The 15,212-nt window shown below is 31.4% G+C and overlaps 1 protein-coding gene across 14 annotated transcripts in view; it reads left to right on the top strand.

The window, feature by feature from the left end:
* The window catches only part of CDH18 (cadherin 18), a 1,020,178-nt gene that overhangs the window by 294,768 nt on the left and 710,198 nt on the right, over positions 1 to 15,212 (top strand). For all 14 annotated transcript variants that reach the window (XM_021076971.2, XM_021076969.2, XM_021076964.2 and 11 more), the window contains one exon: positions 5,682 to 5,743. The gene's annotated coding sequence lies outside the window, so the exon portion shown is untranslated. The remainder of the gene's footprint in view (positions 1 to 5,681; positions 5,744 to 15,212) is intronic.

The following is a 15,212-nucleotide window of genomic DNA, read 5'->3' as shown; positions in this document are numbered from 1 at the left end:
AGCTTGCACCATTCAGGTGAGCTCCCTTCCTTGGTTAGGAATCTGCCTTCAGGTTTTTCTGCCATCAGGCAAAGTCCTTTTTCGAGTCCCTGCATTTTCTCAGCTCCCCACAGATCCCTATGGAGACTTTGCTTTGCCCTGGGACCCAGTGCATGCAAAAATCTGTGCACCTTTTAAGAATGAGGTCTCCATTTCCCCCAGTCCCGTGGAGCTCCTGTGCACAAACCCCACTGGCCTTCAATGTCAGATGCTCTGGGGACTCTTTCTTCCAGTGCCAGATCCCCACATGTGGGAGTTTGATGTGGGGCTCAGAACTCTCACTCCTGTAGGTGAGTCTCTGTGATACAGTTACTTTCCAGTCTATGGGGCTTCTCACCCGGGAGGTATGGGGTTGCTTATATCACATAATTGCCCCTCCTACCTCTTGATGTAGCCTCCTCTTTGTCTTCTTGAGTTGGTTATCTTTTAGAAAGTTTCTGCTCCATTTGGTTGAAGATTGCTCAGCCTTTGGTTGTAAAATTTTGTTGTTTTTAGGAGAGAAGTTGAGCTGTAGTCCTTCCATTCCTCCATCTTAATCCCATCTCCCAAAAAACTTCTAGAACTAATAAGTTATTATAGCAAGGTTGCGTTATACATATTTAATACATAAAAGTCAATTGCTTTTATATACCAGCAATGACTGAGTGGAATTTGAAATTAAATATGCAATAACATTTACATTTGCATTAAAAAAATGAAATACTTCATGACAAATACAACCAAATACGTACAAGATCTAAATGAAGAAAACTACAGAAGCCTGATGATCAAAATCAAAAAATAACTGAAGTAAATGGAGAGATTCCATTCTCATGGTTAGGAAGACAATACTGTCAAGATTTTAGTTCTTCCCAAATAGTTCTATAGATTCAAAGCATTGTCATCAAAAGCCTAGAAACTTATTTCTGTGGGTATCACTGAAGTGATTCTAATGTTTATGTGGAGAGGCAAAGTACCCAGAACAGCCAACACATAATTCAAGGAGAAGAATAATGTTGGAGTACTGATACTTACTGACTTCAAGATTTGCTATACATAGTCAATAATCAAGATAGTGCAGTATTAATAAAAGAGTAGATATGTATAAATCAATAGAAAAGAATACAGACAGGATATACATCTTCCCCTATGTATATAGTCAATTAATCTTTAACAAAGGATCAAGGAGTTAGCACAGTTTCTACAACAAATAGTGCTGGAAAAACTGAACAGCCACCATGTAGGAAAAAAAAAAAAAATGAACCTAGACACAGACCTTACACCTTTCACAAAAATTAACAAAAAATGAATCACAAAAGTACATGTAAAATGCAAAGTTATGCAAGTCTTAGAAGATAATATAGGAGACACTAAAATTATTTTGGGTGTGGTGATTATTTCTTACATACAACTTCAAAGGCACACATGGTGGAAAAAATAATTGATTTGCACTGGACTTTATTAAAATTAAAAACTGCTGCTCTACAAAAGACAATGTCAATAGAATGGGAAGACAAACCATGGACCAAAAGGAAATATTCCTAAAAGACTCATCTGATAAAAAATCCTTGTCCTAAATATACAAACAACCCTTAAAACTCAATAATAAGACGACAATCTGTTTTAAAAAATGGGCCAAAGACCTTAATAAATATATCACCAAAGAAGAGATACAGATAGCAAATAAATATACGGAAAGGTGTTCCACAGCATACGTGAGCAGGGAAATGCAAATTTTAAAAAAATGAGCTATCACTACATACCTATTAGAACTGCCAAACTCTAGACAATAGACAACAGCAAATGATAATGAGGATATAGAACAATAAGAATTCTCATTTATTGCTGGTGGGAATGCAAAATGGCATAGTCACTTTGGAAGACAATTTGGTGATTTCTTACAAAACTATGTATACTTTTAGTATATAATCCAAAATTACAGTCTTGGGTATTCACCCCAGAGAGTGGAAAATTTATATCCACACGAAAACTTATATCCACACAAAAACTTACACATTGAGGAATTCCCGTCGTGGCTCAGTGGTTAATGAATCTGACTAGGAACCATGAAGTTGAGGGTTCGATCCCTGGCCTTGCTCAGTGGGTTAAGGATCCGGCATTGCTGTGAGCTGTGGTGTAGGTTGCAGATGCAGCACGGATCCTGCGCTGCTGTGGCTGTGGCGTAGGCCAGCAGCTACAGCTCCGATTAGACCCCTAGCCTGGCCTGGGAACCTCCATATGCCATGGGTGTGGCCCTATATAAAAGGCAAACACACACACACACACACACACACACACACAACTTACACATTGATATTTACAACATCTTTTTTTTTCTAATTGACAAAACTTTGAATCAGACGTCATTCAGTTGATGAGTGGATAATTAAACTGTGTACATCCAGACAATGAAATATTATTCAGCACTAAAAGAAATGAACTATTGTCATGAAAAGACATGAAGAAAACTTAAATATGTATTACCAAGTGATAGAAGCCAACACAGAAAGGCTACACTATATGATTTGAATTAATGACATTCTGAAGAAGGCAAAACTATGAAAACTATAAAAAGTTCAATGTTTGCCAGGAATTGAGAATGGGGAATGAATGATTAGAGAACAGAGGATTTTAAGGGAAATAAAAACACCCTGCATGATATATAATGATGAATAGATGTCATACATTGCTCCAAATCCATAGACTGTCCAATACCAAGAGTGAACCATATGCAAACTATGGACTTTGGGTGATTACAATGTGTCAATGTCAGTTTATAAACTGTAATAAATATGTTGCTCTGTTTGGGGGTGGTGATTATGAGGGAGGCTATGCATAAGTGGGCACAGAAGGTATACTGAAAATCTCTGTACCTTCCCTTCAATTTTGCTGTGAATTTTATACTTCTCTTAAACAGTAATGTCTTAAAAAATACAATTAAATCAAGGATTATAGTATTATTGTATTATGCTCTCATGTTTCTTTTTGGTTATTTTTGGATAATCTGGAAAGACTTTAGTTTCTGTGAATATATAATAGCCTGTAATTTGGAAAGAGATTTGAAGTCAAGTGGAATACAGTGCAATATGAATTGCTTTGAAACAGTGACCTATATAGTAAGAATACATTTTAACGTGACTACATATATTTTCTATCATAATTCTTCTCTAGTTAGAAATGTGTTTTTTTTTTATTCTTATAAGAACTCAGAAGTGCAAATTAGTACTTGTTGAAATTGTCTCTAAAATAATTGTTGCATTTTTAAATATTAGGTAAGTAGCTGAAGCAAAGGCAAGAGAGTGTGATTTAATAGGAAAGTGAAATATATGTTTCCTAATAAGGAAACAATTTTATATATCCTTTTCAGAAAGTATTTGACTAAATTGTTCCCTTAAATTTGGATACTTGTTTGCAACACAGAATATGGAGTTATTCACTGGTGACAATTACTGGCTGCTGGAGCAGTTTTCACTAAGCTAAGAATAACTATAACCTAATTTTATTTTGCCAGATTTTAAACAGTTAAATCAGAGGACTGGGTCACAGTTAAGGTTAGTGCCATGCATTAGAAGACAGTGCCATGAAGCAGAGATGAGGGGATCATCCATACACTATTGTTCTTATCTCCAACAGGCCTGGTTAACTTTGCAGACAATGTAAGCTACACATAAGTACCTATGTACTTACATATGAATCTCCATCTGGTAGAACTTTCAAATAACCCAGTACTTCAGAATTATCCCTTGCAAACCTTTTGTGGCTCCTTAAATCATGTACACAAGGTTCCATGCATTATACATTATTAGTGAGTTATTCTAATTCCTAACAACAGGGCATCTGAACACTGTTTCATCGCTAGTTCCTAAACCCATTCTCAAAGCTTCTGAGTAGTGTGTGTTCTAAAGGAATCCCAGACTTCCTGCTTTCCATAGATAGACAGATAATAGATAATCAAGATCTCCAAATCTATTTCAAATCTCTTTCTCTTCACATTGCTTCCAAGATATCTTCTGGTGTTCCTATCTTAATGATGGCTCCTTTTCATTCTTCTGACCTTAAAGGTATTAGTCTTAACTTTCATCTCATGGAATTTATACTCCATCCTTATTCAAATATTTTCATTTGGTTCCAGTATTTCTCCTGGATGTCATTGTCATCTATCTTGATGTTTTCTCCTTGGATCCATGTCAATAATTCTTAACCCCTTTCTGCCTAATTTTTATAGCACTTACAATTATCTGACATACAATATATATTTACTTATTTCAGTATATATTTTTATCTCTCCACCCTCTCACTCCCCAAAATGTAAGCACCAGGAGGGTGGGTGTATTGTCTCTTTTGTTCACTGCCTTATATCCCCAGTATGAACAATAGTGTCTGGTAGATAATATGTGCACAGTAAATAATTGTTGAATGAATAATATATCCCTGTTAACTTATTCCTAAAGTATTTGAGCCATGTATTTAATCTTTATAGATGTCATTTATATGAATTTTTTAAAAAATATATCAAATTAAATCATTTAAGACTTATTAAGATGATTTTAACTAAAAATAGGAATAATTCTCATGCCTTTTACTTTTAGGTTCTGAAAGATCTTTATTACTCTCTGAGATCACACACTTACCTTTAATTTTTCTTCTTTTAATATTATCTTTTCAATGTTAACACTTCAATACAATAGAAATTATGCTGTGCATATTATAAACTATGAAAAACTGTTATTAATTTACTCAAATAGCTATTAGTCACAGTTCTAAAACAGTATGGCTGTCATTGACTTCTTATAAAATTCCCTTGTTTTATATATTATATTTTAGTTAAATTCTACTAGATTTTGTGTACTTCTGATACATTTTTCTGATATATTTTTCATTTTCTGTTGATTTCAAAGTATATTAATTATTGCATTTGTAATGCAAATTACTAATTACTATTATCATAAATATTATTTTATTATTTACAATATCTATTAATACTTTATATTTTACTATTGATTATGCATTAGGCACAATAAGTGTTTCAACTGGCTTATAACATTTAAGTTAATGTATTGCCTCTACAAAGGAAATATTACATCTATCTTTAGCAACTGAGATAACAGTAGTTCACAGAATATAACTAAAATGTCCCAGTAACATAGTTAATATCTCCAAAGAGATGCTCTAGATAACAAAAATCTGGTAGTTCAAGTCCCTCAATTTTTACCTCTTCAGAAACCCAACTTAATATTACCAAAGAGAAATGCTGGGGGGTCAGGGATAAATTAGGAGGTTGGGATTAACATATACACACTACTATATATAAAATATGTGTGTAACAAGGACCTACTGAATAGCACAGGGAACACTACTCAATATTGTGTAATAAACTGTACGGGAAAAGAATCTGAAAAGAAATGGATATATGTATATGTATAACTGATTCACTTTGCTATACACCTGAAAGTAACACAACATTCTAAGTCAACTTTATACTCCCATGAATTTAAAAGAAAAACAGTATTTGTTATTCATCCCCTGTTTTGTTTTTAATGAGTTGGATTCTTGAATGTTATGGAAAAATTTGTAATAAACTATTATCATATATAACTATGCATAGATTTATATCAGGGTTGAAAAGTTTTTCATACATTTTTTTTCTTTTTCTTCCTCTTTAGGACACAATCACAGCAATATTTAAGAAAATATATCATCAAACATTCCTAAATTGAATTTCAAGGTAAAATTTTATATGTAACATCTACTAAAAATGTTATAGAAATGTAAGAAACTGTTGTCATATAGTTTCTCTTAAAGATCTTTATAGCTATTCTGAAATATTTAGAGGTTAAGGTAGAGCAATTTTCTTTTGTGTTTTAAAATCACTCTTTAAAAATAATATATTATTATTATTATATTATATTATTAGTGGATAATATATTATCCACTATTTTCTCTAATAAATTTTGGTACTCTTTTTCATGGGTAACTTTTCAAATGCCATAGAACCATTAAATGTCTATTGACATTAGGCTGACTTTTATGTTTCTAATTTTTTTTAAATGAAAGCTAAAGAAAGAAACTAGTAGGTAAAATAGATTATCCTCAATGAATGTTATATTACGATATTTCAAACATTTAAAAACTATTCTAAAATGTAATTTTGTATATGTGTGTGCTTAGAATACAGAGAAATGATTATATATATTTTGTTAATCATTTGGACTTGTTGCTAGATATAAATATCTTTCCTGATGAACACTGAATTTATGTTTTATATATCTAAACATCAGAGACTAGAGATACAACTGTTTCTAGATATTAATAATCATTTATCTGTATAAATCTGTTTTATATATAGGGTATATTAAAACAACGGCATTTATATTTGAATAATAAGTATAATAGGTATAGATATTGAAAAATTGAATAGATAGTAGAGAATAATAATACACTGTCTACCATTTTGGTGAGTGACTAATGAGACCTGATGCAAAATTGTCTTTTTGAAGAAACTTTTTGAATACTTGAATCTTTTATGAAAAAATTGAAGGATACAAGCAATGAGATCAAAAGTACTATTTTAATTTACTTTGTATAAAGTACACTTCACCACATATACTCTGTATAATTGCCTGACTCTTTAGGGAAGTATGCAAGTATCTTATTAAATCCTGCTCATTTATAGCAACAGAAAGGATTTAAAATATCGATATGTCTAGACATTCAATATTTTCAAAGGCAAATTCTATTGCGTTATATTATATTGTGCCTGCTGTTATTTTAGACCTAAATATGGATCTCCCTTGTGATAGTATTTTAATTATAAAAAGGAACAAAATCTAAACCATTGTGTTCAAAGAAAGATACAAAGTAATTACAATTTTCAAATTGTATTTTTAATACAATTTTCAAATTGTAAAGTCCCTCTTGCCACTTCCACACCCCCCTGATCTTGACCATGTTGGAAACACTTAGCAAGGGTTTAAGTTTTCTTATCACATAGGTTCAAAACATTTGTTTTACAGACAAATTTTATTTGAAAATGCCTTTTTGGATTTAGGAACCCATGGGAGCAAAAAAAGGAATAAGTAATTGTATATGAAAGGCTTTGTGTCATACATAGCTTAATTATCTTAATAATAAATAATCATTAAAAAAATAAGACTTTACCTATCATCATGAGGATACTTTATCAATACAGAAAAAAAATTAGAGGGTTTGTGTGGGTGTGTGAGGAAATTTACATCCATTTTTATGCTGCAGGATGTGAATTAAACATAAATAACTTTGAAAATTGAAACACTAATGTACAATTTATTATTGCATTGTTTATTATGTTTATATTTTACAGTGCCATTCTTAAGATTGTAGGTAATTGTAAACAGAATTATATTTACACTGAATCATTTGTCCTGTATGTGAGAGCTAAGATTCATAGCACGCCTTCAGAAAGGTTTTTATTAGAGCAAATAGGACACCACATATTTTATTGTCAGGTAAAGCTTAATTAGACTTTTAATTTTAGTCCAAGTTTCCTGGCTTCAGGGCAGAGGTCTATATGGTATAAAGATGGAGAGTATGATACTGTTTGCCAAGTGAATTTAAGCATTTTTGTCAGATTCAAAAATAATATAACTTACTAAAAAAAAAAGAAGAAGAAAACTTGTAGGAGATTTTAATTGCTTGTCTTTGTCAGTTAAAACCTAATCATATATTTATATCGATTTTAAAGTTAAATTTCACTAAAACTTTTGACTATTTTAAGTTATTCTTTAAAGTTATCATAAATATAACAATTGAGGATTTAAATATCAAGGCAATATCAGTATTTAATGAATTAGGACAGATTTAGGATCAAGATCCTTGAAAAAGTAGTTTTTACGACTGCATTAGTTAGTTTATAATTTTCCTCTCAATCTATATCTTTTGTTAATTTCTGGTTTACAACCATCCATGTCCTACATAAAAGGTTTATGTTTCAGAAAAATGTTCATTCTTTGCTTATCTTCTATAATATCACAGGAAACATATTATCAAAATTTTCTTACACAAAATTTTCAGAAAGGCAGTATGTCCACTTTAAATTTATGATTAAATTATCTTTAATAGACAAGTCAATTAAATACAAAAACAACAGAGTTTAAAATATACCTGTTGGGAGTTCCCATCATGGCACAGCGGAAACGAATCTGACTAGGAACCATAAGGTTGTGGGTTTGATCCCTGGCCTCACTCAATAGGTTAAGGATCTGGCATTGCCCTGAGCTGTGATGTAGGTAGCAGATGCTGCTTGGATCTGGTGTTGCTGTGGCTGTGGTGTAGGCCGGCAGCTGTAGCTCTGATTTGACCCCTAGCCTGGGAACCTCCATATGCTGTGGGTGTGGCCCTAAAACAAACAAACAAACAAACAAAATAAATAAATAAATAATAAAAATACCTGTTGAATATTTAATGGAACAGAACCAAAGTCTTCATTCTAAGTTATAAAATAGTTGATATCTGTACCATTGTTTTAAAAATTATCTCAACTTTGGCAGACAACCAAATATACAAGTTTTATATATTTAAATGACATTAACATGAGTACATAATTTATACATATGGATACTCAAAATTTAGTTCTTACTATTTTCAATGTATTATTATTTTTTATAATTAATAGGAAATATCATAATGTATGTTTACTTAACTTTTATTTAATATTTACCTTTCTCTTTTCTCATTTCTAAATATGAGTACTGATATATTTCTATTCTATAAATTTATCCAATCATACTATTTCATACTGTTTATATTATAAAATATAAAAGCTATCTGTTGTACTTACCCAATAGTAGTTTTAGGTTTTGTTTTGGTTTGTCTGTTTTCATATACCTTTCTTAGTTCAGTAAATATTCCTTATATGATTTCATTATAAAACAAGTAGGAAAAAAAAAGATACAGGTTCCCATCATGGCTCAGCAATTGAAGAACCTGATGTAGTCTCCATAAGGATGCAGGTTCAATCCCTGGCCTTGCTCAGGGTTAAGGATCCCACTTACCACAAGCTGCAGTGTATGTAGGTGGCAGATATGTTACTGTGGCTAAGGCATAGGCCTGCAGCTGCATCTCTGATTCAACTCTTAGTCTGGGAACTTCCACATGCTGAAGATACAGCCATAAAGAGAAGAGAAAAATACAAGTAGTTCGCATAACTTTCTGATGGCAAAAAGTAATAGACTATATAGTTCTACAGTCATCAATATGACTACATTTACAAACGACTAATAATGAAAGCTCCCACTAAGTGATTGGTGTTTATAAACTCATTTACTCCTCAAAGCTATGTATGATTATTACTTTAGAGAAGAACAGTGAATATACTAGAAATGGCATATTTTTATAGACCTTTAGATAGTTATTAAATATTGACTAAAATATGATTATATTAAGTTCAATATTTGCTCACAGGTTTATCCTTAAGTACAGGGGAGTAAATCATATCACAAATGATGCCAAACAATCAGCACAGAGACTCTACCTACCAAAGATCACCTGGGATTGATGCTTATCTGTATTTGGTTTGAGCTGATAAAAATTCTTATTTCTAGTTGTGATTGTTTAAATATGTGTATTCTGTAAAAAGAAATAATTCTGCAAAGGAACATCGAGGGCTATCCTGCTTAAGAGAAAATGGGCCCTTGCAATTTTCGTTGATTCTGCTGCCACTTGTTTGGATATTAGGGTCCATGGCAAGGATACTGTGTGTTTATTACTCTCAGTTGAATGTTTTTGTCTTCTCACATAGCCATGGCAGATTTATGAGCATCTTCTATCCTCTGAAGGATGGAATTAAGTTGACAGTTCTTAAGGAAGAATATGATTATGTACGTTCAAGTTTCTTTCAGCTTTGTTGATGAACGGTATCATCCAAGTTGCTTAAAGTCAAACATTTATCCCTTTCACTGACTCAACAGCATCATCTGTTTGATGTCTCACTGAAAAAATAACCTTCAACAAGGCTGCATTAAATCCATCTCTTCTATATTTCAATTCTTACCAAAATCTTCAACTTCATAAAAAAATAAGCTCATAAGAAACATTGTTTAATTCAGTGATTATACACTTAAAAGTTTAATTTACATAAATCAATAAAAAATGTTTATTGCGTGTTGATAAATAATCATATTTTCTTAGAAGATAAAGTGAATTATCTATTTCAAAGAAAGAATGAATCTTTTGAAATATCATGTCTTCTTTGAGTTAATTGCAGTTATTCTCAACCATTTTCCTTGTTTCTAAATATTCTATCACTTTTCTTAATTCAGTTTTCCCTTTTGCTATTATACCAATCTCTACCTATTATTGTCATAATGACTAAAAGCTGAGACTTAAACTAGAATTCTCCTTTTCCCAAAAAGATGTTTCTGTCTCACCTTTTACAGACTGCTAATTCCTTCTTACAGAGTCTGTCTTCAAAATGATAGTGGTGGAGGAGAGTTTCTTTAACTTACTTGCGTTTGTATTCTATCTTTCTGCATCCATGATTGAAACTGGCTATTTATATCCCCATTTCTTCAGAATAAATCTTATTAATTCAATCTAGATCCAGTGGGCATTCATTCTTAGATTTTCTGGCTATAATTTTGAAACTCCCTCCTCTCTGGGTAAAGCTCATTTTTAGCATAAATAGATTAGTAAATATTAATTAAATTGAACTAAGGGATGAAAGTGATGAAGGGCTAGTTTAATAGAGTATGGCTTCAGAAATACACAAAGAAACTCCCTCCTCTGTAGCTCATTTTTGGCATAAATAGATTAGTAAATATTAATTAAATTGAACTAAGGGATGAAAGTGATGAAAGTGATGAAGGGCTAGTTTAATAGAGTATGGCTTCAGAAATAGAGTATGGCTTCAGAGAACAGAGGTTTGGTGAGAGATGAGGAAGGGGTATCTTGATTCAACTCATTGGCATTAGCAAATTGTTAGGCTGGTTGCCCATGACCATCTGGCTATAATTTTGGTATTTTCTTTTTTCACAACTGTCCTGTTTGGCTTCTATTCTTTTTACTTTCCCATTGCTGTGATTCCTAATTTCCCTCAGAGAAATAAATTGGTTTTGGTTATATTTGTTTTGAGATTCAAATCCAGGCATATTTATGGGGATATAAAAATGCTTTAGAACCTCTTTTGATATAATTTCATTTGTTTTAAACTAAAGTATACTACAATATAATGACATCTATTTCAACATTATTGCAAAAAAAATGGTGTACCCAGACTCTTTTATAAGAAGGTAAAATAAAGTTTGGGACCAATTTTAGTGTGAATGCAGGTTTTATTTATTAAGCCTGGGCTGCAAGGACAAGAAAAGCCATTGTGCAGAGCTTAAGACCTATCTACTAACAAATGGCCATTTAGTTCTGATTTAATGTAACTCCTGGGCACCAGTGAATCACCCACTGAGATACTAAGCCAAAGCATAAGATTTTTAAGTTTTGATGCTCCTTGTCAAACTGATGCTTTATACAGTTAGGCATTTCTGTTGCTTAAAGGCTGAGTAAATTATTCAAGGAAAAAAAAGTTGATGTAACTGTTTTTTGATTTTTTTTCATGTTGATTCAGGAGCTATCTAGGTTCTTCATTTATCCATTGGTATATGATTTTAAAATCTGGATGTGAAGAAAGGGACCTTATAAGTAACAACATTTATTAATATCATAGTACATTATGTAAAATCCTGACAATTTAAAGAAACCTGATGAATTTTAATAATCCCAAGTTTTGAAAATCATAGTGTCAAAAACTTTAACATTTGTATCTCTTTATCATACATCAGCTTTATTACTTTCATTTTTACCCAGTTCAAAATATGCAATTCTGTAATTTCCTCAGGCATAAATCAATTTCTTGAATCCTTTTAAACCTATCAAAAATTGAGATTTTTCTGTTCATTATGGAAGTAGACAATTTCTTTGAATGCCTTTTTTTCATTGTTATTTTCCACAGTTGAAATGATGAAGCTAGTCCAATATGGGCATATGGGCCCAGGGATACTCAGTAAAGATGACAAGTCTGATTGTCCTCTAGCAGGACTCATAATCACATCAGAGATACTTTTTTGAACAGAAAAATATTTGGCACATGCCTACATATCATCAATTTGATTAACAATCTCATTATGAAAACTTCTCTGTTACATGAGGTTAGATCATACAAAATGAAATTTCAAAAATAAAATTCTAGTACCCTTCAACAGAGGTTGTTATTTGATAGCATGTTGTTTGTAATTTATGGTAAATTCTATTTACTTGCTTTTCTCAATTACATGTTAAAAATATCTTTATTTGAAATGTCTATACTCTGAGGAAAATACCTCAGTATTGTATAATGCTCACTATTTCAACCACTGGTCATACATTTTCAACTGAATATTATCAAAAGTTGTCAACTGAGAACCCTGAGGTCTAGCTTTATTGGAAGCTTTCTTTTTGACCCTTCTTAGCTGTGTGGTCTTGAGTAATTTTTGCACCCTTTCTAGGTCTTAGAATCATCATTTGATAAACAGAAATAGAAATGGATTTGTGGTTTCCAAGATCAAATCCTTGAACTGGGGCCTTTCTGATATAAAGTTTCACTAGTTCAGGTTACAGTGATAAACATAAACTGAGTTTATTATTTTAATATATTTGTTTTATTTAAGAGTTCTGATTTATGCTGTTATTTGCTTGATGTTAATTTTTTTCTTAAATTATTATAAGAATATCTCAATCACATTCAACTTTTAGACTCAGAATTTTGTTTAGAACAACCAAAATGTAAAAAATATAGTTGGAAACAGACCTATTTCTGTTTAGACAGTGTACTGGATAATACAGAATGACTGGTCATTTTATTAATTAGAATAATGGTATCACACTTGTCATTATGTTAAGAAAATATCTTTATTTTTTAAAGCTTCATTCTAACTATAAGTTTTTTTTTTTTAAATATGGGGTTTGTGATAAAAAGAGTTCATTAAAATATGTAGATAAAGTATATATGCCAAAATGTTCATGATTTTTAAACAGGATTATGGATAGAATGTGATTGTCCACCAATATTCCCTAGTATATTTTCAGTGCTGGAATTACATTTATTTGGTAACTTTGCAGTTAGGGATTGCATTGAGACAAAGTTCTAGTGTTTGAAATGTGTCCTATGTATATCCTTGACTGAATCTGTCACTTTCACTTCCTCAACTTCTGCCTGACTAATCTTTCAGATAACAGATTTAGATAACAAGCATTTATTGAGAGTTTAAACAGTGCCTCTCAGTATGATTTTTAAAGCTATGTGCACATCTCTAGGGAGTTAATAAATTATTATTTTTTGGATATAGAACTCCTTTTTTTGCCATAAAAACATCAGTGAGTCTTTGCTTCTAAAACCTCTCTGCCAGTAAGATAAGTACATATAATACAAACTTACTGGGGTCAGACAGACCCGAGGCCTCCTGGGTTCAATTCGCAGTCATGGCACTTATTAGGTATTAAGATTAAGAATATTACCCTGGAGGAGTTCCCATTGGGGCTCAGTGGTAACAAACCTGACTAATATCCATGAGGATACTACATTAAGGATCCGGTGTTAATATGGCTATGGCATAGGCAGGCAGCTGCATGCCTCTCCTATAATAATTTGAATCCAAATAAGTTGACTACTAGCCTGGGAACTTCTATGTGCTGCATGTGTGGCCCTAAAAAGACCAAAAAAAAAAAAAGAAGAAGAAAGAAAGAAAGAAAATTATATCTGAATAGTATCATCTATAAAAAAACAAATTAAATAAACAAGTTCATTTTGAATAGTTGATAATGCAATACCTGACACATATAAATATCTCAGTAAAGATAATCTTAATTTTTTTGTCATCATCTATTACCTAAAGGTAGAGTGCAATTGAAATAGTCTTTTTTTAGATTTTCAGAAAAATTATAAATAAAATATTAAGAAAAGTTTCTAATGTAAATAGCAAATTATTTACATAAAGGCAAAAAAAGAAGAAAAACATAATTATTCCCAATCTCACTGTTTGATTAACTATGTAAATCTTTCTGTAATTCCTCTCTCTCAACTTTGTGTTTTTTCTATGCCATTAGATTTCTACAGAATGACTTTCCAGTTATGGTAGTATGCAATAGATCTTTCTTTTGCAAATAAGCAGCAGCACAAAATAAAAGACAACTTTTGGGAATAACACATTAGGTAACTGAGCTTTAATAGATTATGCATCCTCAGCCCTCACTGGGTAGAGCCTCTAGGAATGGAAGACAGCATGGATTTAATGTAGCTTTACAGATGTTGTAATGGATCCAAGTAGAAAAGCATATAATTAGAGACTATTGTTAGTATGTTGCTTTAAAGCTTAACACATTTTAAATTATATCTGAACTTATAAAATAAATTCAAAGATTGATACCTACTTAGCAAATCCTCCAGCAATCAATTTAAAATTATTGAAAGTTATCACAATTTACAGATTGATGCATAGAGTTGCCAATCTATCAGATCTAGTCAATAAACATTTTTAAACACCTATGTGTGAGGGATTCTTCCATGTAATAAGAAAATAAATTCATCCATAAGCATTATTTTCAGTACACAAAGAACTTTCATATCTAATGACTAAATTGATTCTTACAAATAATTTGAATCCAAAATCATGTTGAAATATTTCTCTCAATGACAACTAAATTATTTTACATTTTAAGTTAACTGCTTCATTTTTTTTCCCTTTTAGTTTTCATGGTAAAATAAAAGCGTAATGCATTGTCTTTAAAAGCTCACAAATTAAATCCACACTTGAATACATGCTATTATTTTGTTTTTTTATTTGATAATTGAAATCATGATACAGTTGTCTTTTTCCTTTTTTGTGTTCAAATTCATATTTAAAACACTCAATTGACATTTTCTCTTCTGGTACATATATTTTGCCACTTTTATTTTGCTAATTAACATCATAAATTCTCCTTTCAGGAACTCCATATTCTCTGTATTTTTTTTCCTTAATACAGATTTAATTACATGTGCACATAGTAGCCAGATATCAATTTCTTAAGACCCTGATCTAGGGAGGGTCTTGATAACACAAGTGAGGACGATGGGAAGATATAATTGAGGATTTTTAAACATCTTTTATCTTTTCACCTTATTGACAAATAATTTTAAATACATCATTGAGGTA

This window comes from Sus scrofa, chromosome 16, assembly GCF_054392235.1.
Source record: "Sus scrofa isolate SSC_HxYL_T2T_F1_AM1 chromosome 16, Sscrofa_HxYL_maternal_Yorkshire_Landrace_v2.0, whole genome shotgun sequence".
NCBI lineage: Eukaryota > Metazoa > Chordata > Mammalia > Artiodactyla > Suidae > Sus > Sus scrofa.
The sequence above is the reverse complement of the archived record's forward strand: the minus strand, read 5'-3'. Positions and strand labels throughout refer to the sequence as shown.